This window comes from Lissotriton helveticus, chromosome 6 (assembly GCF_964261635.1).
Source record: "Lissotriton helveticus chromosome 6, aLisHel1.1, whole genome shotgun sequence".
NCBI classification, from domain to species: domain Eukaryota; kingdom Metazoa; phylum Chordata; class Amphibia; order Caudata; family Salamandridae; genus Lissotriton; species Lissotriton helveticus.
The window spans coordinates 659,258,736-659,272,016 of NC_136067.1; positions in this window are offsets into that span (position 1 = coordinate 659,258,736).

Below are 13,281 nucleotides of genomic sequence, written 5' to 3' on the forward strand. Positions count from 1 at the left end.
GGGTGTGGATATGACTCCCAGCAGTGCCCAGACATAGGAGGTGTGTGTGGATATGATTCACAGCAGTGCCTAGACATAGGAGGGCATGGGTGCACAGGACTCCCAGCAGTGCACAGACATAGGAGGGGGTGTGGATATGACTCCCAGCAGTGCCCAGACATAGGAGGGGTGGGTGCACAGGACTCCCAGCAGTGCCCAGACATAGGAGGGGGTGTGGACATGACTCCCAGCAGTGGCCAGACATAGGAGGGGTTGTGGATATGACTCCCAGCAGTGACCAGACATAGGAGGGGTGTGTGGATATGACTCCCAGCCGTGCCCAGACATAGGAGGGGTGGCTGGATATGACTCCCAGCATAAGCCAACAGTATGGGGGTGGGTGGATATGACTCCCAGCAGTGCCCAGACATCGGAGGGGTGGGTGCACAGGACTCCCAGCAGTGCCCAGACATAGGAGGGTGGGGGGTGGATATGACTCCCAGCAGTGTTCAACAGCATGAGGGTGGGTGCAAGGCTTATGGCCAGAAAGCTGCAAGGGGGATGGTGAAGAAGCTTAAACTTTGGACAACACTATCACCACTACTGTGTATGCACAAGCCCAGTTGCAATCATCCCATATGGTCCAGGTACACACCCATGGACCATGCTCAATGTACAGGGAGTGAGAAAGTACTGACAACATATATGACACTGGGCCATGGTGTATGCCGCATAAGGTCATCCTGTGACCAGTGCAAACACTAACATCAGGACAACAAGGGCAGATAACTTAACCCGGAACTCACAACCACTGTCATGGTAGCATGCTCCATGGGGGGGACAGCCACACCATGAGTGAGGCCCAGTTCCAACGCACACTCAAACTACCAGCACGGCCAGTCACACACACCCCTTACATAAACATAGCCAGCTGGGACAGGCAATGGATTGGCCCACTGTCACAACTGTCATGTAACACTACAAATACCGATCTGAATAGGCATTTAAGCAAAAACTGCACAGGCCTAATTCGCAAGTCACTAGCACTTATACCACGATTGCCGTCGCTACACCTTACTGACGCAGCGGACGCACACATGTTACTGCAATGGTGCTGGGTATTGACAAGGTAATGCACCTGGGAGATGTGTCACGTCCTAAAGCCCTGCGGCAGAAGTATGTGGACTGGTCATGGTGTGGTCGTGTTGTGGTGTGCGGTGGCAGCCCGTCACAGTACAGCAACACCTCCCAAAAGTGGCTTATTGAATTCTTAAAATTTTCATTCAGCAACTTTTATGCACATGCTGCCTCAAAAAACTGTGCATGTCTGAAGCTGATGTAAGGGTTAACACAGCATTGTGCAGATAGGGCCGCACAGAGCATTGTTGGATCTGCGTGGCACCAGCGACTTAACTCAAACAATGTGCCACTTCCATGGCACAGATGTGGGAAGCAGCTGTACTGTTACCACACTATGGTGATCCACAGTGTTAAAGTATTGCATCCATTCTGGCATAGGTGTGGTGCACAATGACTGCCAAATCATTGCTGATATGCCTGGCTGTGCCATTCACCCTCACATTAAAATGTGTACTCAACACAGATCAATCTGACACCACAAGTGAACAGTGTGAAAAATCCAAAGCTGGTGTAACAGTGACAACGACAATGTATATGAATTTTTTTTTGTTGCTTTAAATGGCATTACCATTGTCTGTCTCTCACACCCACAGGGCAACGTGCACAATCTACTCCCAACCAGGGGGAGAAGGATCACATTTGCAGACTCCACAGGACCCTGATTCCACCAACAGCGATGCCTCTCATCACTCCATGGATGACACAGGCCAACCTGGCACCTCTGGATCCCAAACTCGTGCAGCTGCTGGATCTGGGGCATCTGTGCCAACCACCACATCCATTCCTGCCACATCCCAGCAGACAGGTCGGAGCCCTGCCCACAATCCACAACTGAGCCAGTCTGACAATGAGGTACAAGGTTTGTTGGACACCCAGGAGGAGGCAGACAACCCCCTCACCGTCAACCCTCAGGGATCCCGTCGACCTGATGTGCCCACAACAGCAGGCCGGGCTCGTGTGGGCAGGGGTGGTGGTAGTGGCACAAGGCAGAGGTGAGAACCTGATCAGCAAGCTGACGGGCCCGGTATGTCGGAACTCAGAAACATCATGGAGGGATACCGGCGGGATACCAGGGAGTTCAGCCAGGGAGTGGGGGCCCTCATTGCTTTAAAAAACCAGCAGGCCGAGCAACACACCAGTCAACGACGACACCAAGGACAGATGGAGGCAAGACTGGCTGAGCTCTTGGCGGTGCAGAGGGACATAAGCCAGTCACTCCGTCGAATTGCTGACAACCTGCAGCACCCTCCCTGTGTCACTAGGCCAGAAACATCCAGGCAAAGACTGCCAACAGGCACAGGGAGAGAGGAGGAGGTGGAACCATCCGACGGAGAGTCCCAGGCATCATCAAGGCCTGCATATGTGGGTCCCCCAAGGAAGGCAGGTCGTCCACGGAGAAGACCTTGAGAGGCAGAAAGCCATGCGCATTTCCCAGGTCACCTGGTCTGGCATCTTGCCTTTGTGTGCAACAGCATCACCTTATTGACTGTCACACTCTCCCACATGGACTTGCTGGTCGCAGTGTCACCAATGATGCCAAACACTGTGCTCTGGACTCTGTTGACTGAAACTGCAAGGCATCAAATCTCCTTCTGTGAACTTTGGATTCCCCACATGTTTGTACAGCACCTAACACCTACTCACATTTCACTCACAAGATAGAGAATACAAAATCACAGACACAATACGTATTGATGTTGAAGTATTTTTTCCCTGAGTCAACAACATACGTGTTGGGATATGTCAAAATATGCCAGAGTGTTGAACAAACACAAGCCATCCATACCATGGGAACTGATTCTGGTTGTGGACACACATAGGTCACAATGTATGATCAACTACATCCATTGTGGTAAATACTCAGACGTGATGGTTACTATATGCTGAGGGGGGGGGGGTTGCCATACTGCTCTGACAGACAGTTACGGAAAATCTCATGAAGGTGCACAGGTCATGGGTAGTGTGTTGGTGTCCAGGGAGGGACTACCAGGTCTGTTTCTTGATGTGGGATAACTATCACCCGTATGCAGTTGTACTGTGGAAGTGATGAATGTTGCCCAGGACAAGGGTGACTGGACGGACTACAGGCGACGTGGCGTGGGATGGGAGTCGTCCATATTTGTTTTTTGGTTGTGGTTGGGGAGTGCCTACTGAGTGTGGCTGAGGAGTATGAAGGTCTGCCTGCAGTTGACAGTGGGACTCGCAAACAATAAATCAAACTATATTTGTAAAGTGCGCTACATACCCGTGATGGTTTCAAGGTGCTGGGTGTAGTGGAGGGGGCTGCTACTTATCGAAGAGCCAGGTATTGATGAGTTTTGTGAAGGGCAGCAGCTCCTGGGTCTGATGTAGGTTGGTTGGGAGAGTGTACCAGGTCTTGGTGGCGAGGTGGGGGAAGGATCTTCCGCCAGCGGTGGATTTCTGGATGCGTCGAACATTGGGGAGGGCGGGGTAAGCAGACTGGAGGCTGCAGGTGGGGGTGTAGAAGCTGAGTCGGTCATTGAGGTATGCTGGTACGGCGTTGTGGAGGGCTTTGTGTGCGTGGGTGAGGAGTTTGAAGGTGATCCTCTTGTTCACGGGGAGCCAATGCTGGCCTCTCAGGTGGGGTGTGATGTGACTACATTGGGCGGCATCGAGGATATGTTGTGCCGGGGCATTGTGGATGCGTTGCAGCCATCTCAGGAGCGTGGTTCATGTTCCTGTGTAGGGGGTGTTACCGCAGTACAGGCTACTGGTGACGAGGACCTGGGTGACGGTTTTTTCTTGTGTTGGAGGGGATACATTTCAAGTTCCGGCGGAGCATTTGCAGGGTGTTGAAGCATGACGCGGAGACGGCGGTGACTTGCTTGGTCATGGAGAGGGCGGAGTTGAGGATGTCCCCCAGGTTGTGTGCGTGGTGGGTGGGTGCTGGGTCTGTTCCTATTGATGTTGGCCACCAGGAGTCGTCCCAGGCTGATGGGGTGGTGCTGAGGATGAGTACCTTCGTCTTGTCTTCATTCGGCTTCAGCCAACTGTCCATCTTCCATACTGCAACGGCCTTCATTTCCCTGTGGAGGTTGGCTTTGGTGTTGTGGTGGTCTCTGGTGAGGGATATGATCATTTGGGTGTCGTTGGTGTAGGAGATGATGTTGAAGCTGTGATGTTGAGTGACGTAGGCGAGTGGTGCCATGTAGATATTGAACTGTGCTGGGCTGAGGGATGATCCCTGTGGGATGCTGCAGATGATCTTGTTGGTTTTGGAGCAAAAGGGTGGGAGGCGGACCTTCAGGGTACTGCCGGAGAGGAAGGATGTGGTCCAGGCCAGGGACATCGCTTGGATTCCAGTGTCATGGAGGCGTGCTGTTAGGGTGCAGTGGCAGACCGTGTTGAAGGCTGCTGATAGGTCCAAAAGGATAAGTGTGGCTGGTACTCCTTTGTTCATCAGGAACCAGTTGTTGTTGGTGGTGGCGATGAGGGCGGTCTCAGTGCTGTGGTTGCTGAAAAACCCAGACTGGGATGGGTCCAGGATGTTGTTGTCTACTAGGTAGCGGGTCAGCTGTCTGTTGACAATCTCCGTGACTTTTGCGGGGAAAGTGAGCAAGGAGATGTTCCGGAAGTTATTCAGGTCATTGGGGTCTGCCTTGTGTTTCTTCAGTAGGGTCTTGATCTTGGCGTGCTTCCAGCTCTCCGTAAAGGTTGCTGTCTCGAAGGAGATGTTGATATTTTTTGGGAGATGGTGTGCGATGGATGTGCTTGCTTTGTTGAAAGAGTGTTGAGGGCATGGGTCAGATGGGGATCCCGAGTGGATGGAGTTCATGGTCTTGATGGTGTCTTTGTCGCTGACGTTGGTCCAGGCGGTCAGGCGACTGGAGCGTGTGGGGGTCGCAGGGGTGGTGGTCTTGGTGGTGGATGAGGGGGTGTCGGTGTTGAAGCTGTTGTGGATGTCGGTGATCTTGCAGTGAAAGAAGGTGGCCAGTGATTTGCACAGGTCTTGTGATGGTGGAATGTCGTTGGTGTTGGAGCTTGGGTTGTCGAGGTCTTTCACGATGTTGAAGAGCTCTTTGGTGTTGTTGTGTAGGCGGTCTTGAAGGTGGTCCTCTTGGTAGTCCTGATGAGTTGGTGGTGTTTGCGGGTGGCGTCCTTGTGGGCTGTGTAGCAGTCTGGTGTTCAGTTGCAGAGCCAGTTCTTCACTAGTTTCCAACAGGTGCTTTTGGAGGCCCGGAGATCTTTGGTGAACCAATTGGCTTTCTTGTTGGTGTGATTGGTTGCGGAGGTCTTGAGTGGGGAAAGGGTGTCCGTGCAGTTGTTGATTCACTGTTTGATGTTGATGGTGGTGGTGTTGGGGTGTGTGGGGGCGATGGGTGGTCCCAGGGCGATGGTGGTGGTCAATTGGTACTTGGTGACCTTGCCCCAGCTGCGGTGTGGCAGCTGTTGGGTGCGGTGGTGTTTGTTGTGCTTCCTGAAGGTGAATTGGACGCATCTGTGGTCAGTCCAGTAATGTTTGGTGGTGTGGTTGACAGAGACGTGGTGACTTGCGGACAACATGGTGTCCAGTGTGTGTCTAGTGGCGTGTGTGGGTGTTGTCACAAGCTGTTTGAGTCTAAGGTTGGCGAGGTTGTCGATCAGGGCGGTGGAGTTGGCGTTGTTGTTGTTTTTGAGGTGGAAGTTCTATTCCATGAGGAGGATGTAGTCCGTGGATGCGAGGGCGTGGGGGATGATGAGGTTGGTGATGGTATCGCTGAACTGTGGTGGGGGTCCGGGTGGTCTGTAGACGGGAGTCACTATGAGGGTGGCGTTGGGGTCGGTGTGGATCTGGAAGTGCATATGCTTGGCGGTGTTGAGGGTGTCGGAGTTGTTAGTGACTCTGAGTGAGTCCTTGTGGATGATGGCCATTCCCCCTGCCACTCTGTTGGTGCAGTCTCTGCAGGAGTTTTGCTAGCCCTCTTGGATAGCAATGGCGATGTCTGGTGCCGAGGTGACGTTCAGCCAGGTCTCTGTCGGGAAGGCGACGTCGGGGGTGATTGAGTCTAGGAGGTCCCAGAGTTCAATGGGGTCCATGCAAGTGGAGCGGGATGCATTGGAGGTGGTGGGTTATCTGTTTGATGGTTTTGCGTGCCGGATGCATTTGCGGCTGTAGTTTCGGCAGGTGAAGGTCCCTTGGTTGTGCTTTGGGGTAGCCCGGTAGCAGGAGTTATTACGTCCGGGGTTGCGTGCATGAAGGGTGCTGGAGGAGTAGTGCAGGCTGTTGTTGTGGTGGCTTTGGGGTCCAGGGGTTCTTGCGCTGGGCGCCGTCTAGGTGCAGACGGGCGCAGATGAGCTTGCCTTTGGTGCACCTTTGGTGCTCCAGCGGCGCACATGCTGTGCACGTCTGATGCGCGCCCGCACACACTCCGCCATTTGAAAGCGGGGAGGGAGGTGCATCTGGGAGGCTGGAGCGTGGTGGGTAGGGGACGTTGAGGCCGGGGCAGCGGCAGGAAGGGGTGTGAAAAAGCAAGGGGGCGGGTGGGTGAAAAAAATTCCATGAGCATGCCTTAGCGGCTACAATGGAAAAACAGAGCACAGCGTACACGGATGAGAAAAATAATACAAGTCACAAATCACCGGGGTAAGTGCAGAAGGCAACCACAATTGCACAGTGGAAGGGTGGGCACAGCAGGTGCAAAGTCACGCTTCACGCAGTAGCAGGCAGGGAACAGGTGGAGCTGTTTGGTGGTAGGGGGCAACCTGGCCTGCAAGCAGGTTTAAGGGTCACTCTTGACTGTAGTAGGTATCTCAGGTGGGCGGTCATGTGGCTGTGGCAGGGGATGTTGATGATGAGGTGTGCGCATGCGCCCTGGGTGTGCACATGTCCTCCTGGAGTCTGGCTCTTATTCCTGTGTAGAGGTTGTTGACGTAGTTGAGCTGGCTGTTGTTTTGGACCTGGGTGGCTGTTTGTCTTGACTAGGAGTGGATCTATGTGAAGGTCTGTTCCAGCATGTGGATGGACTTGCATCATGAGTTAGTGATGGTGTGGATTTGGTGAACTAGATGCAAACATTGTTGTCCCAATGCAGGATGGTGGTGTGTTTGTCCTCCAGGCAGGAGTGGCTCTAACACTGATCCTTTTTTTCACTGTTTAGCTGTGAGCCTGCATGCTGAAGTACTAGTCCAATGTCTGAGGAGCAATCTGGAAAGTTGTGTAGCAGCCCAGTGGTTTAAGATTTTTACACAATTTATGTGGAAGCCTCCCAGCTCAATTAGCATATGTTAATCCACTTCCCCTACTGAGCCCCTGCACACAAACCACCACAACATCCTTCCAAAGATTCACTATCAACACTGAAACGTCATGTGGAACCCTTTTCGCAGATTGGTCACAAATCCGGATGTGTAGAGACACACGTTCCTCCTACACATCTTAAGTAAAGGTAACACAGACCCTGTTTAAGCTTCCAATCATACACCAAGATCTATCTATCAGTCCTGGCAGAGATTTATGTGAAATTTTCATGGAAGAAACAGATTCACTTTATTGAAGATAGTAGCCTCCTTCATTATTCACAATCCAGCTTCCATCCCACCTATAGTACACAGGTGTCCCTCATACAAATAGCAGACTGTATACGCTGGGAGGTCGATGGAGGTTCCAAGGCGGTGTTAGTGCTGTTTGTCATGTCTACAGCATTTGACACCCTAGACCATCACAATCTTCAGAACCACATGAATACCATAGGCGTGTGGTCCTCAGTGCTGTACTGGATATTGTCCTAACTATCTGACTGCACACATCAGGTCTGCACCTACAACATCGACTCCTTAGTCAAAACACAGAAGTGGGGTATGCCGCAGGACTCTGCTCAGAGCAGGCAGACTTAGGTATTATTTACCTTACCACGCTGGCTGATTTTATTGCCATGTCTGGAGTCTAAATGATATCATATGCCGAGGATCTTCTGATTCTAATCAACTAAAATCCAGTCAGAGCTGCAAAATTTGAGCATCACCACAATTGCTCCTCGGGGTTGTATGTCACTCTGGGGGTGTACCTCACAAAGTTTTGACAATCATACTCGTGGAAAGTTGGTGTCGTCCTTGCGGGTGGTCTAGTATCCATCTGTGATGGTGATGTAGAAGTAGTGTGCTGGCCTTACGTACAACCATGTCACAGTAATTGTGGTCATGTGTTGTGGTGTTGTGTTGATGAGGTAACAGAGTCCAATGTTGTGCTGGTGTAAGTAGCATGTATGCAGAACAACGCACATGACCTGCTTGTACGGACATGCACTGTTATGTGTGGCAGTGCGGAGTTGGCAGTATGAGTTGCACACACAGCCTGTGGAGCTATCATGTGTGCTCTTAGGGGTTGCCTGATACCAGTTGCATTATTGTGTGGTGTTCACTGTGTGGAGGGTGGCAGGAGCATGAGTCTGTAGTGTAACCTGTGTCATTGAATGACCACAGGGCCATGCACTGTGCACATTGCATGCGCTGAGAGGCCTGCCTTTGTCATGGATGTGGTGCAACTGTGGCACGGACAATCTGCGGTCTGCCTTAAGAATGGACTGATGGATGTTGGATAATATTGGAGGCCTGTATGTCGCCGAATCTGGGCACTGGGTGTTGCGGTGTCACTGGGGATGCAGCATCTGTAATGTCTGAAAACACGATGGCAGAAGGTGTGAGACACCATGGAAAAGTGGCACACAAAGTCAAGGATATTTGCATAGCAGCATGTTACATGTGTATGGAAAGGAAGGAGTGTCTAGTTACTCATGGGTCACTGCTAGAAAATGGGTAACCAATCATTAAGTATGACGGTCACAGGATCAGGCACCAACAGCACAAGCGGGGCAGAGGACAAACAGCATCAGCATGTGTTGCATGACCGTTGTGGGTATTAAGCTAAAACAATACATACACAGGCATATTTGTCAATCACATAATGGACCATGAAGTATTACAAACACCATGCATGTTCCCCCACTACACATAACCACAATCATTGTAAAGTATGCCATAGATGAGGCACTGGAAAGACATCTGCAGTGACAGTAATGTGGCACAATGTACACTTAGGAATACTTTAACCACATACATGGTTCAAGTTGGTTCTGAGGCCATGCTGCATTAGACAATGTACATGGGCTGCGGCATTGTTCAGAAGGGAATAACTGTAATACAATGAGGGTACCTCTAATGCGGCTGAAACTATCTCCACACGAAAGCCAGGGACAGTTGGTACCTTTGATGCTCAAATTTGTGCAATGCTGAAAGGGGTCTATCTCCAGATAGCCCCTTGGTCTGAGTATGAATTACAGACTCTAAAGGGTGATCAAGCGAAGGAAGGAGAGGATGGAAACAGCATGGAGGGAGATCTGAAACAAAGGTAAACAAGCTTCACAATTCAAGACTTCTTGGCACCGACTAACATTATACTCATGATGTATACTGTAACATTTACACCTGTGTACTTTAACCACAGCCACTGTATCCATTTTGTCAGCACAGGTTTTGAAATGATACAACATCTGAGGTTTTAACATGGACACATAAAAGGATTGCAGAGTCTGTCACATAAATGAAGGGGGTCTAACGCTCACTAGGCTGCTTCAATGCAATTAGAACCATGCGCTCACAAACATACTCACAGTGTATGAATGTGGCTCATAAAATACAGTGAATTGAATGTTTAGCAGTGCTACTCACAAAAATCAAATAACTGTAGTCAGCCCTGGGATTCAGTGAGGGTCATGAATGTAAGATAAACATCACCAGCTATAGCCGTACTTAGCTAATACAACGAGTAAGGGGATTATTTTAACACAAGGAAGCCTAGTAAGAGCCAATCATTGGCTCTACAAACTGCGCCTTACAATGTCAAACATGAGAAGCAGGTGTGACCAAACTCTACTGAGAGCAATGAGGAACAAACCCAGTAAACCACCCCTACCGTGACCAGGATATGCAGCACGGCACAAGAGTTAGCTGCGATTCACGTCAATCAACTGGTGTAACGGAAGTGTTTACATTAGCAACACCACTACGTTGCTACGTTATCAGTGCAACATTCCTGCAATCATGGGAATAGAAAGTTGCTATAAAGTTACCAAGAAGGCTTGCAAAGTTGTGTTCTCCACCGGAACTGATGTAGCGACCAGTGACATTACATACTGGCACAGGGGGCAATGCATCCATATGAACAGACTCACTGGACAGATGTCAGAACATGTGGGACATACAGTGGTCCACACCTTCACAACATGTCAATAGGTAAACCGAACTGTACTGGGCCAGAACATAAATGTGATGAGCCAAACGCATCCTGCTGTACACAGTGAGGTTGCAAATCCACACAGAGCCTGTGGTTGTGATGTCACACACAATGTAAACCGGTGAAATCCGCAATGTGTCAGGACTATGGTTTACACACATTGATGTATTCACCAGAGTCATCAATCAACAACAGATGAGTGACAAGAAGGGTGACTGTCCAGTCATGGGACTGTTGCAACAGACATCTTGATCCATGTTAATGACACATGTATGTATGCTTCAACAACAGGCACAGAAACAGCTCCCACACATTCACAAAGCATACCAACCCAAAAACCATGTTTAGATATCTTACCCAAACTGACATTTCCACATGTCTGTGCATAGAACGCTGATTCGACACACGTTACAATACATCCTGGACACATATGTCAGCTTCCTGGCACTTCAAAAATAACCAAGATACATTTGTAGTCTTTTTAAAAACACATTACATGCACACAAAAACAACTGCTGGGCTGCTCTGAGTGAGCACAGCAAGATATCACTGGAGTGACACACATCACCAGACCTGCATTAGAAGGTTGTCATCCCATACAGACAGCTGACTGCAAGGCACAGACGCAGGTCACATGGAATGTCTAGTGTACATATCATCCAACTTGCTAATGAGGATGTGTATGTGACAACGCAACACCACAGGAATTGTCACGATGCACACATGTATGCATGGGGATCAATGATGCATGATGCCATCAGACCCAAAAACCATTGATAAGGCACATGTGCCATGGTGTGCGTACATGCAAAACAGTTTCAGTCACAACACAGACACATTATAGATGCACCAAAAACACATACATTTTACGGAACCCAAACAGCAAATTCAATCTATAAAATTACACACATAACATTATTACATAGGGACCTGATGAACGTCAAATTGACAAGTGAAAAAGTGCCACGGTCCCTGGCATCATGACACAGGTTCCGGAAGTGATGACTGTGCCATGTCCCAGTGTTTATGTGCATGACAACATGTGCATGATGATACGAATGGGACAAGTGGAAAGGTGATATGTACCACATAATGCCCCATCACACATCACATGTGTCAACAGGTCATCACACATGAATTGTGCAACATGAACTGATATCCTCTGCTATATCAGTGCCTGGCACACCTAGGGCATGCTCATGTAAGTATGCAATGACAAGAACTTGATAGACATTCTAGAGTTAACCATACTGCTACATCCCTGCCATTTGTGCGCCTTGTATCACTATTGTAATGGTGCCATACGCGATTGAACCGTGCACCTACATTATGTGCGTGTGTACGGGATGTTTCACTATTGAAATCGTGCCATACGCAATTGAACCGTACACCTACATTACGTGCATGTGTGCGAAACGTTTCACTGTTCAAATCGGGCAATGCGATTGAACCATACACCTACATTACGTGCGTGTGTGCGAGACATTTCACTATTGAAATCGGGCCATATGCGATTGAACCGTACCCCTACATTACGTGCGTGTGTGTGAGACGTTTCACTATTGAAATCAGGCCATACGCGATTGAACCGTACACCTACATTACGTGCGTGTGTGCGGGACGTTTCACTATTGTAATCGGCCATATGCGATTGAACCGTACCCCTACATTACGTGCGTGTGTGCGAGATGTTGTGTGCGAGACGTTTCACTATTGAAATCGGGCCATACGCGATTGAACCGTAGACCTACGTTAAGTGTGTGTGTGTGCAGGACGTTTCACTATTGAAATTGGGCCATATGCGATTGCACCGTACCCCTACAGTACGTGCGTGTGTGCGGGACGTTTCACTATTGAAATCAGGCCATACGCGATTGAACCGTACACCTACATTACGTGCGTGTGTGCGGGACATTTCACTATTGAAATCGTGCCATACGTGATTTAACCGTACACATACATTACGTGCGTATGTGCGAGATGTTCCACTATTGAAATCGGGCTATACGCGATTGAACCGTACACCTACATTACATGCATGTGTGCAAGACGTTCCACTATTGAAATCGTGCCATACGAGATTGAACCGTACCCAGACATTACGTGCATGTGTGCACCTCGTTTCACTATTAAAAAAGTGGCATACGTGACGTGAAATGCATCGTACTTGTGTGTGGATCACAAAAAAATACATAGGGGACACCTAGGCTATGAGTAGTAGTACTAGAATGCAGGCTGGTTGTCATTGATACTGAGATTTGAGTGTGTGCTACAGGTGTCCTGCAAAAGTCAGTTGGGCAAAACTATACAATGTTGCAATGTTGTTTTGGAGCTGAAGCTCAAATTTTGAACCATGCAAATGTGTGTCAGGGCCTTACGTTGAAAGTGATTGGATGAAACGTAGGATGCTAAGTAATGTGGCCTATCACACTGTACTCCTGATACTGAAAGCCCCTCAGCAGCTCTGACTTAAGGCTGCATGGGGCTGTGAGAGGGCACTTGCCTGCACAACATTGGAGTGGACAACACTGCTGCTGTCTCTGCATTCCTGGGACTCTGATTTTGCTGACCATGGAGAGGGCACCTGCATTCAGTGAGGAGGAGTACCAGGCCATGCTGGATGCCCTCCTACCAAACTACAGCAAGCTCTATGGGAGACCAGGGGAGCAGGTGAGTGATGACTGCATTAACTTTGACTGTGCCCCTGTTGTGTGAGTGTCACTACATCCATTGTGTATTTGTGGATCAGACATGCAATGTGGTTTCTCTGTGATTGCAGGGTGTGTACATTGTGGTGTCTCCCATGCAGAGCATGTTGTAGTAAAAGTGTGTTTACTCCTTACTTGCATTATGTTAACTGTGACATTCAGGCAGTCTGATTTACGCATTCTGCTGTGCCACACCGTGCAGGTTTTTTTACATGATTTAATGAG